At 40.7% G+C, this 11,569-nt stretch overlaps 1 protein-coding gene across 1 annotated transcript in view; it reads right to left on the reverse strand.

Annotated features, from left to right (window-relative positions):
* Positions 1–10,960: 10,960 nt before the first annotated feature.
* Positions 10,961–11,569, reverse strand: part of cdk18 (cyclin dependent kinase 18) — an 83,297-nt gene continuing 82,688 nt past the window's right edge. The window contains exon 16 of the mRNA XM_039799058.1: positions 10,961–11,569. This exon is cut by the window's right edge and continues 886 nt beyond it. The gene's annotated coding sequence lies outside the window, so the exon portion shown is untranslated.

The following is an 11,569-nucleotide window of genomic DNA, read 5'->3' on the forward strand; positions in this document are numbered from 1 at the left end:
TGATTGGCTCGTCTGCCAAGGTAGCGCCCACTTTCTGGCTGCTTCCAGATCAGTTTATCACTGGTGCATGAAGATTAGGTCTTGCAAGTAGTTGGTCTGAGGCCAGATCGTTCTGACAAAAAGAAGCAGCCTACCAATACAACACTGTACAAACAGCCATTGGTGGAATGTAACTAAGTACATTTACTCAAGTACTGTACTTAAGTACAAATTTCAGTTACCTTTACTTGTGTCTTTTCTTTCCATACCACTTTCTACTTCTACTCGGCTACATTTCAGAGAGAAATATTGGACTTTTTTACTCCAGCACAGTTCATTTCATTTCATTTTTATTATTTATCTCGAACAATCAACATTGTTGCAAAAGAAAACAAAATAAAAAAACAAAAATCACAAAATAAAACAAACAATCAGAATTTAACAAAAACCCAACAAATAAAAAAGGATTAGTTCGAGAAGGAGCAGGCAGAAGCAAATAGCTTATTTGCCCCTAGTTACTAGTTCCTTTAGAAATTAAGACTTTTGCACACATAAACACATGTAGGCTAGGTTATAAAATCCAATGTTTTATTATAAATTAAACTACCCAACAATAGGAATTCCAGCTGAAATGACAGATTAAACATTTAGTTGATTGACAGAACTGTTTGGATCGTTTCCAGTTTCTAGAATGTGAGGATTTTTCTGCATTGAGCTCTTTTACTTTTAAAACGATAATGTAATTTCTGTCACCCCCCATGAGGAATTCTAAGTGACCCCTCCTCCTCCACGCAGTTGCTAGTAGCCAAGGAGGACACGGAGGATTAAAAAAACCATGATGGACTCTTCAGAAGAGGTCATTATTAGGGGTGTGCAAAAAAATTCACACATTTGTATCGCGATTCAAGCTCTACCGATTCAAAAATGATTAATTAAAAAAAAAAAAATTGTATGTCTACTGCAGTCATATGGGAAAAGTAACTACATTTACATAGGCTACTGTGATTGGTATATATATATATATTTTTTTTGGGGGGCATTTTCAGCCTTTATTTGGACAGGACAGTTAAAGACATGAAAGGGGGGAGAGAGAGAGAGAGAGGGGGGAATGACATTTAGCAAAGGGCCGCAGGTCAGAGTCGAACACATGGCCATTGCGTCGAGGAGTTAACCTCTATATATATGGGCGCGCGCTCTACCAACTATCCGGGCGCCCATGAATTGTTATTTTTAATCGAGAATCATTTTTGAATCGAAAATTGATTTTGACTCGAATCTTGAGCCTAAAAATCAATATTAGAATCGAATCGTTACATTTTCTGAATCGTGCACCCCTAGTAATTATCTTCACTTGAGTTTCTGCGAGTGAAAGTCCCCGGCTGACCCAATCTTCTGAACATAGAACTCATACAGAGAGAGTTGTGTGGAGCTGATAGTCTTAATTAGCTGTGTAGCCAGTGTTCGAATTATACCGTGGCCTTTGGGGGAGCCCAATTTTCGTGAGCTTGCGACTTACAAAGACACATAACAGCTACAAGTGTATGCACTATACAGGATTTACACCTATTGTACTTTATCGACAGGAATAGATAGGTCAAACAGCAAACAGCCAGCCACAAATAGTCTATAAACAAAGCATCAGGCTGTCTTTGAGATTCCACATGAGCAACGGTTAAAGTAACTCAGGCTACCGAAGAATACCATAATTCATCCGTTCAATTAGGCCTAAATGACGCACCCCAAGCTTCCATCCTTACCCGTTTTGCCAGCAGCGTGTTGGCATTTGAAACGAGTGCTGTGTGTCCACAGTGTGTGCAGACTGTAGTTACAGTATCGCCTGAGGCCTGTTGGAGGAGCAACACTTAGGTTTTAGTTCATGATCTCCCTGCAGGGAAACTGTCTTAAACATCTTACATCAACATCTTACTTACTTACTTATTACTCTGCAAACAAAAGTGCACTGGGAGTTGAACCTGGAATTGCCTCCAGCCTTAAAATACATTTTAATAAAATATTAAAATGTGAAAAGGTGAAGTGAAAAACATGCAGCTGTTACTAGCGTCTATTCTGAATAAAACCAAAGGATGCAGCCAATGGCCAAGTGTGTACTCAAGATGCAAAGGCGCTATACTGTCAGCTATCTAGCATCAATCAATAGATAATCTCTCTGTTTGTACGTCTCGCGCACGCACAAAACGTACGCTCAAGTCGGCATCGCTTCGGTGTGTTCTGAGGCACTTTTTGGACCAATTCGGTGAGGCGGTCAGTCCGACTGGCTTTTCTGCCGACAGTTGGCCGTCTGGTTGGTGTGTCAACACTTCTGTTTAATCAGACTTCTTTTTGGAGCCAGTGGAGTCACCCTCTGCTGGAAATTAGAAAGAATGCCGCTTTAAAGGCACTTCCGCATGTAAGCTTTTATTCAAATAAGCTTTGAATTTAGTAATTTGGATGTAGGTAAGTAATATATGTAGGCAATGTCATTTGGAAAAATGTAACACTTAGTCACTGTTTACAAAAGATCAAGAAACATCCCATCATGCTGTTTTAAATATTGGTGCTGCTTTACATTTTGTATTCTCTTTAGCATCAACTTACTAAGGTGTCATCCTGTCCTGACCGACAGCACCATCTTCTGTTCATCTCTGTTATTGTACATCAGCCTTTGTACTGTATCCTCCCAGAAGTACATCATACAGTACCATCATAATTTACCACTTAAGTAGCCAGAGAGGAAAAAAAAGACATTGGCCAGGTGAGTGTGTGCCAGAATTTTTAATAGTTTCCTCAATAATTAATTAATTAATCAATTATTCAATCACTTTTATGCCCGATGGCTGTCACAGAACATTCAATTTCAGTGTAGACAAATCACACAAAATATCACATCTTATACAAAATCTTATACTTATCTTTTATAAAACATTTAGACATCTGCAGTTTTTTTTTTTTTGTTATTTTATTTTAAATACAGCGTTCTATTTTTTTTTTTTTTAAACGGCATAAAACTCACTGAGAAAGATAAGAACATCTGTTAAAATACATATATATTATTCCTTTTTTTTATTACAGTATTTAAAATAGCTTAATTTACTACAACTAGATGCACAGTAATACTTCTGCCACTGAGGGAAGGAATGGGGCGGTTGGAAGTGTGACATCCACAACAATACCTCCTTCTGAAGTCCCAGCAGGTTGCCCTAAGGCCTCCTACGCACTGGCTGCGTGGCGTGGCGTTGGCGTGGCGTTGGCGTGGTGTTTTCTATGTCTTTACACACCAGAAAGGTGTCTGACGCGCTGCTGCTGCTGCTAGCCTTGTCTGTACACATGGATGTTTCCCATAAACATAAATATATTCTGATCTGATTACAGCAAAGACAATGTCGGCAGTATTGACGGAAGAATAGGCAACAGAATGTTTCCTTTGCAATATCTGAAAATCAATAAATATTTATTATTATTTTTTTAACTGACATTAAATCTGCATTCATGTCAAAACCTCGAGACTTTCAAACATCAAAATGTCATTTATTAATATTAGGATTGGGCATCGAGAACCGATTCCTACTCGGAATCGTTTGAAAAATTACGATTCCATCTGAATCGTTTCTTTATTGGAATCGTTTGGAATCGTTTGGAGCATTTGGCTTCAAATCTGATTTTAGATTCCAAATTTAAAATGCCCAAGTTTTGGTTTCCGTAGCAGCCAGGCGCTTGTTGTGTTGCAGCCGTGCAGCACAGTAAGCGGAGCTCTAGTCTGGCTTTATTTTGCATTGAAAAAGCTGTAAAACTGCAACCCACCATTGAATCAAAATAAAACTTTCCTCTTATTTGTGAAAATAGGCATGTGACCCGTTTCAACTCCACCCCTCAAAGAATCGGAATCGAGAATCAATAAGAACCGGAATCGAAAGGAAGAATCGGAATTGGAATCAGAATCCTAAAAATCCAAACGATGCTCAACCCTAATTAATATGTATTTGTGTCTAAATGACATATAAACATCTTTTCCTATTCTATTTCGCCTGGAAACGCTTCCAACTCGCTTGCATGTCGCGTGAAAAATAGGCGTCGTTCCTATTTCTAGCATGCACGAGTTTTCAGCATTGAGATGTGCATGTAACACAGGCACAGGTGTGTAAGCTCTAACCTGTTAACATGGGAGCCGAAATATAAACGGACACGCCACGCAGCCAGTGTGCAGCCGGCCTTAGTTTCTCTCCTCATTGCCTTCACCTTTGCTTGCACTCACATCATGATTCGTCTTTCAGCTTCATTCACTTTTAGAGGTAGAAACATCTTTAAACTTTGCCTGCACATACAGTATACGACTCTTCAAACCAGTTTGGCGATGGAGTGCTTTAGGGGTTCAATGCTTGGCGTACGGGGAACTCAAACACATGCTGCTTTTAGGGTCAAAACCAACAGCCCTCTGGTTACTGGTCAGCGTCTCTACCTCTGACTTCCCTCAACAGTCTCAAGCGGTCATTCATTTGCTCTTACTTGATAACTAGTTCAATCTGCCAATTTAGAAGCATCCGTAACCTTGCTTACTTCCTGTTCATTTATGCAGGGCCGGCCCTAGACTTTTGGGGGCCCTAAGCAGGATTTGGTTTGGGGGGACTCTCCACATTGTGACATGTTGCCACTGCACTTGGCACTAAACCAACTTGTGTATTGTAAATATTAGTTTAAGCACTCATCATGTACAAATAAGTATTTAAAGTCTAATGTGAGACCTATTAGCAGCAAGACTATCTTTAAATAGACCGGCTCTGTTATGAGCTCTATTGTGGGACATTTCAAGCGCTCTTGGGGGCCCCTCTGGTAGCCACGGGGCCTTAAGCAGCCGCTTAGTTCGCTTATGGGTCGGGCCGGCTCTGCATTTATGTAAGTTACAACACGGTCAGGCAGAGTATTTTTAAACTGTTCAAGCTAAATTAGTTCCTGCAAATCCTCTAAGGTTTTTACCTGAGACGCAGCACACCATCGATTAAAATGAGTGGCTAAATCACGAGCAAATTCAGTGCGAGACTGCTTCTCTTTTTTTTTTTGTGATCTGAACCGCTGACGATATGCTTCCGGCACCAATTCATAGGCCCTAAAGTACAGCAGCCTTAACCAACTGGTAGCTACCACTGTCAGCAACACTCATGGCTGAGAATGCCTCCTGGGCTTTTCCAGTGAGCACACACTGAAGCAGTAGAGTGCTGTCAGTGTCAGACCAACTTCAGGCCGCTGCTGAACGTTCAAACAACACAAAGAAAATGTCTCAAGGTGTCATTCATTTGCTCTTACTTGATAACTAGTTCAAGGGTAATTTGTTTGTTTTTTTCTTTCAACCTAGGCCCTATTGTCCCATGCACTGGTGTCTAAGTGACTAATGTGAATAAAAGATCTGGTCCAGTAATGAGCGAGAACACTGTAACTGGAAGCGCGATACAGGCTTCAATGTAATCCTATAGACTCTATAGTATTACATTGCTCTGTAGTATAGAGCAAATGTGCATCGTCAATCCCCTGTCCACTAGAAGTGCTGTTTTTGCCGCTGACCGACTCAGATTATTATTCTAAGTGTCTGACTACATTATGGAAAGGATCCCTACAGAGATAGACCTTTTAGTTAAAGAGTAAGATCCTTTTAGATTAACCAGAACCAGCTCCAAAATCGCTAAACTCCACCAGACTCCATGTAAATAATCAGGACTTTTAGCGTGTATAGAGCCAGCATATCTCCACCAGACTCCATGTAAATAATCAGTACTTTTAGCGTGTATAGAGCCAGCATATCTCCACCAGACTCCATGTAAATAATCAGGACTTTTAGCGTGTATAGAGCCAGCATATCTCCACCAGACTCCATGTAAATAATCAGGACTTTTAGCGTGTATGGAGCCAGCAAATTTCCACCAGACTCCATGTAAATAATCAGGACTTTTAGCGTGTATAGAGCCAGCATATCTCCACCAAACTCCATGTAAATAATCAGGACTTTTAGCGTGTATAGAGCCAGCATATCTCCACCAGACTCCATGTAAATAATCAGGACTTTTAGCATGTATAGAGCCAGCATATCTCCACATGTAAATGGGTGAATTAAGAGTTTATTTCAACCAAACCAGAGTGGTGATTGTTGGAACAGTGGAAAGATGAACCAAGATGGCTTTTGGTAGTTTTATTTAGTTTCTGTCATTTATAAATGAAGTGTGTTTTAAGATGACAAAATTACTGTTTATTTAAATGGAGTCTGGTGGGTTTGCCCTTTAAATCATATGGATCTGATCATCTAGAAGTGCTAAATCCAAGGCAACTGTAGACTTGCGGTAGATTTCTTTAAGATGTTTCGCCTCTCATCCGATTGGCTTCCTTAGTTCTGGCTGACTGACTGCTTGGGAATGCCAAGCTTTTAACCTCTGTAGGGCCGTTCACACATGGCAGCCATGTGAGAGTAGGTCTGCTCTCAGCATGGTCCGCGTGGCAAACTGCGCACCAATGCTATTGGTCTCCGACAATGTAGTGGGCGCTGTAGACTTCTTCAAACCGAGTACACCTTTTTATTGCCAGTGTTGTGTCGAAGTCTGTTTCCCCATCGAACAGTGTTTCTCTCCTGTTAAAATGCGTAGCAACCACTTTGCATTTAAAGTAAAGGTAGTCTATATCCACGACGTTGCACTTCAGGGATTGCTCCGTTGCTAACAGAAATTCTGCCGGATTTCACGCATTTAGGCCGGATATCCGTTGCCTTGGACTTCCTTTGTGTTGGCGTTCTAACCTCCGGTGGATTTGTGAGGACTATGGTTAACTGCTCCTCAGATCTCTGCAGGGTAAATCCAGACAGCTAGCTAGACTATCTGTCCAATCTGAGGTTTCTGTCGCACGACTAAATCAACTTTTGAACGTACACATGTTCCCCCAAAACAAGTTCCTTCCTGAGACTATTTTGCAAAGGCCGCGTTTGCTCCGTACGGTGCTTAGCACTGCCTAAGACGGTTGTGATTGGTTTAAAGAAATGCCGATAAACCAGGGCACGTTTGCACGGAATGCTGTGTGGACTCACCAGACCCTCCTCTGCAACTCTGTGGAGGGAGGTCTGGCAATGCAAGACTAGGGTTAAGGTTTGGTTTAGGTTTAAATAGGGGGCAACAGATCCCAATCGACAATTTCTGTAACTCTCCAAAGCCAACATCCTGAGAAGCATGTGTGATTCACGAAGCAATTGATCAGATGTGCAGAGATGAGAGAGTACGTAAAATTTTAAATTATCTTTTCATTCTTCACACAATCACTTTGGGATTCTTCGTGTCTACATTATAAACGTCTTGGAGGACCGACTTCTCTCTGTTATCCTGTCTCACCACCTCTCTATGACGAAAGGCTCGTCGCCCCACTTTAACTGGTTTTGGTCAACATAACGTATTACCTGGTTTAGGCCTAACTCCCCACAAGTCAGTCAGAACTCGGGAAGTATTTTAGATGAAAGGCAAAATGTAATTAAAGCTACTTCTGGATATCATAATACCTGGATGACTGAGAATATTCACAGACATAATGTATACTGCAAATGGAGAGGGAGTAAGAGCAGATTAAGGAGAGAGGAGAGAGCATCTTAGCCACAAGCCCCGATCACTTCTGTGTCTGCAGATCATTTCATCCTATACAGTATGCATAACCTCTGGGCTCAGTCACAAGTGAACTGTAAAGGACATTATATAAGGAAGATTTTAAAGTATCTCTTCTGCAGATATGTACTGTATACTTTAAAGTGCTCATATTATGCTCATTGTCAGGTTCATGATTGTATTTAGAGTTTGTATCAGAATAGGTTTACGTGGTTTAATTTTCAAAAAACACCATATTTATGTTGTGCTGCACATTGCTGCAGCTCCTCTTTTCACCCTGTGCGTTGAGCTCTCTGTTTTAGCTACAGAGTGAGACCTCTCACTTCTGTTCCATCTTTGTTAGGAGTCGCACATGTGCAGTAGCTAGGTAAGGACTACTAGCCAGTCAGAAGCAGAGTATGAGGGTGTGCCCTGACAGTAGCTAGGTAAGGACTACTAGCCAGTCAGAAGCAGAGTATGAGGGCGTGCCATGACACTAGCTAGGTAAGGACTACTAGCCAGTCAGAAGCAGAGTATGAGGGCGTGCCCTGACAGTAGCTAGGTAAGGACTACTAGCCAGTCAGAAGCAGAGTATGAGGGCGTGCTACGCTAGCAGCTAGGCGAGCATTATAACGTCTGTCTCTGAAGTAAAGGCTGGACTACAATAGAGCTGTTTGGAGCAGTTGGTGAACAGTGTTTTCTGTTGGAGATGGTAAGTCCCTTTGGGGGGGTGGACTTTGGGCTTTTTCACTTTGTAAACCTATAACATGCACAAAAAAGATATATAACACAATAAAAGAAAGGGAAAAAGCCCAAAAGCATAATATGAGCACTTTAAGTTATACTGTGTACTGTTTGATACTGCCTTCTGTGGTCCTACAACCAAAAACTGCTCCTTGGCAATAGGTGCAGTAGAGCTGTGCAAAATACAGTATAAGGGGTAGTAGTAAGTTCTGCTGAGAGTAATTTGCTACTAGAAAGTACTTGTAGGACATACTTTCCCAGTGTTCTACAATATGGGGCCTTATTTTGGAACCATGAAAGGTTAGACACAAAGGAAAGGGAGCAGAGGACACTTCTGGTTTGTGCAAATACTGTAGGAGACTAAGAAATACACACACTCATGGTGAGTTATTTACACACAAAAAGCAAATGCCTCCTAACACATTGGCTACACTAGATCAAATATAGATTCTTCACAAGCCAAAATATCATGCACAGTTTACTAAGGCAACTTCAAAAACTGGAGTGAAAGTCAGCTCCTAACACGGTATAAAACGAAATCCCACACTGCGTTGAAACACGGGGCGCTGTAGCAAGGCATGTCTGTCAGCACGAAGCCATTTTACAATAGAGTTTTACTGTATATTCATGATGGAGTCAGATTTTATAGAGAGGCAAAGTCCCTCCCCTTCCGGTGGACCACCACATATATACAAATATCTAGTAGTATGGGGAGAGACAAATAATATGTTGATCCGGTTTGAATTAAGCCATTAATTAAACATGTGATGTTCGTCAGTTGAAAAGATAATTTTGCAAGTTAAGAAATTCTCAGGTTGTCATAAAACTGATAAAAACGTATAAGACTGTGAAAATACGTAATTAGAAACTGACTACACACTTCAAAGTCGCATAAGTGACGTCTCTCTGACGCTACGATGCTAGCTAGTGAGCAAGCAGACAACGTATATTGTGCGAGATGAGATATGTAGTTTTTTTTACACAAAACTAAGTGGTACTACGACAAACTGAGACTTTCTTGACATGCAAAATTGTCCAGCGCTTGAATAGCAAATGCACCTGCTGGTCTTACAGGTGTGTTCAGGTGCATTCTGGGCGTGCTGGTCTTACAGGGAGGTGTGTTCAGGTGCATTCTGGGCGTGCTGGTCTTACAGGTGTGTTCAGGTGCATTCTGGGCGTGCTGGTCTTACAGGGAGGTGTGTTCAGGTGCATTCTGGGCGTGCTGGTCTTACAGGGAGATGTGTTCAGGTGCATTCTGGGCGTGCTGGTCTTACAGGGAGGTGTGTTCAGGTGCATTCTGGGCGTGCTGGTCTTACAGGGAGATGTGTTCAGGTGCATTCTGGGCGTGCTGGTCTTACAGGGAGGTGTGTTCAGGTGCATTCTGGGCGTAGTGCTATCTTGAGGCAGTGGGAAGTGATCGCGCCATTGACCAACAAAAACCTGTTCATTGTTATTTTAACAGAGCATTAGTAAAATGCTCCTAGGGCCCCATGTGTTAAATAAGGTTCCTTGGGGTCCACAGGAAGGGGAGGGACTTTGCCTCTCTACGGTAGGTTAAATCGGTTTTATGTGAGTAGAATGTGTGTGTACAGTGGGTTGCTACTGAGTCCAGACTACTTGTGTATGTACAACTTTAAGACTGGCGGGTGACATAACACACACCCATAGCTGCCGTATTTGTGACTCTTTAGACAGGGATCTAATAATTTCATCACTGATAAATCCTTTAAATAGTTTCAATTACGCCAGCTTCTTAGCTAGCTGGCATATCCCGGTAGCTAAACATATATTTTAGCTTCATATATTTTGCATTAGTTAACTTATTTATGAGGTTGACCTTTTATTATTCAACAGTTTCAGAGGCTTGCAGTCTCATGATTACATTTTGCAGCCTATTTAGCCTATTAGCTCATTTAAAGCTAACAAAGACTTAAAGTAACACTATGTAACTTTTCCGGCTTTGGTCCCCCTACAGGTTGTCTCATGGGAACTACAGCTGCAGCTAAAAGTTACATAGTGTTGCTTTAACGTCACTGTCGGGTGAAAACCTTGTATGTCCAAAAGTGTTGCTTTTCAGGAAATCAAAAAAGGTTAAAGGTCCTATGACATGCTGCTTTTTGGATGCTTTTATATAGGCCTTAGTGGTCCCCTAATACTGTATCTGAAGTCTCTTTTATATAGACCGTAGTGGTCCCCTAATACTGTATCTGAAGTCTCTTTTATATAGACCTTAGTGGTCCCCTAATACTGTATCTGAAGTATCTTTTATATAGGCCTTAGTGGTCCCCTAATACTGTATCAGAAGTCTCTTTTATATAAACCTTAGTGGTCCCCTAATACTGTATCTGAAGTCTTTTATATAGACCTTAGTGGTCCCCTAATACTGTATCTGAAGTCTTTTATATAGACCTTAGTGGTCCCCTAATACTGTATCTGAAGTCTCTTTTATATAGACCTTAGTGGTCCCCTAATACTGTATCTGAAGTCTCTTTTATATAGACCTTAGTGGTCCCCTAATACTGTATCTGAAGTCTCTTTTATATAGACCTTAGTGGTCCCCTAATACTGTATCTGAAGTCTCTTTTATATAGACCTTAGTGGTCCCCTGATACTGTATCTGAAGTCTCTTTTATATAGACCTTAGTGGTCCCCTAATACTGTATCTGAAGTCTCTTTTATATAGACCTTAGTGGTCCCCTAATACTGTATCTGAAGTCTCTTTTATATAGACCTTAGTGGTCCCCTGATACTGTATCTGAAGTCTCTCTAAGATAAAACTGCCTCGTCATTGTTTATATATTTGTAAAACCCACAGACAGACGTAAAGGGTAACCAATTGCATTGATTTATGAAAATATATTAAAATGACAAAATATGGAGATACAAGGTTTATATCTGAAAGCGACGATAAATAGTTTAAATGCTCAAACTCTCGCGCAAGGCTTTAGCCACCTTTACTACTTTTCTTTCTGTGAATTTAGAAATTTTAGCAATCTGGCGGGACTTTGCATTGAATAAGCTAGCATTTTTGGATTTAATATGTTTCAATGTGACTACTTGTATTTTAAAACAATAATAAATAAATGAAATCTTCAGCATTTCTCCCCCATAATTTTATTCCTGCCAATAAGCTCCTGAGAAGGCTTTAAATAACTATTTAGACTTTCATGCTAGGAAAATAAAATGGACATAAAGCGCAAATTCACAGTTAACTGAAGAAAAACAACACATAAATAAAATAATAAAAGGAA

Source organism: Perca fluviatilis, chromosome 4, assembly GCF_010015445.1.
Source record: "Perca fluviatilis chromosome 4, GENO_Pfluv_1.0, whole genome shotgun sequence".
NCBI lineage: Eukaryota > Metazoa > Chordata > Actinopteri > Perciformes > Percidae > Perca > Perca fluviatilis.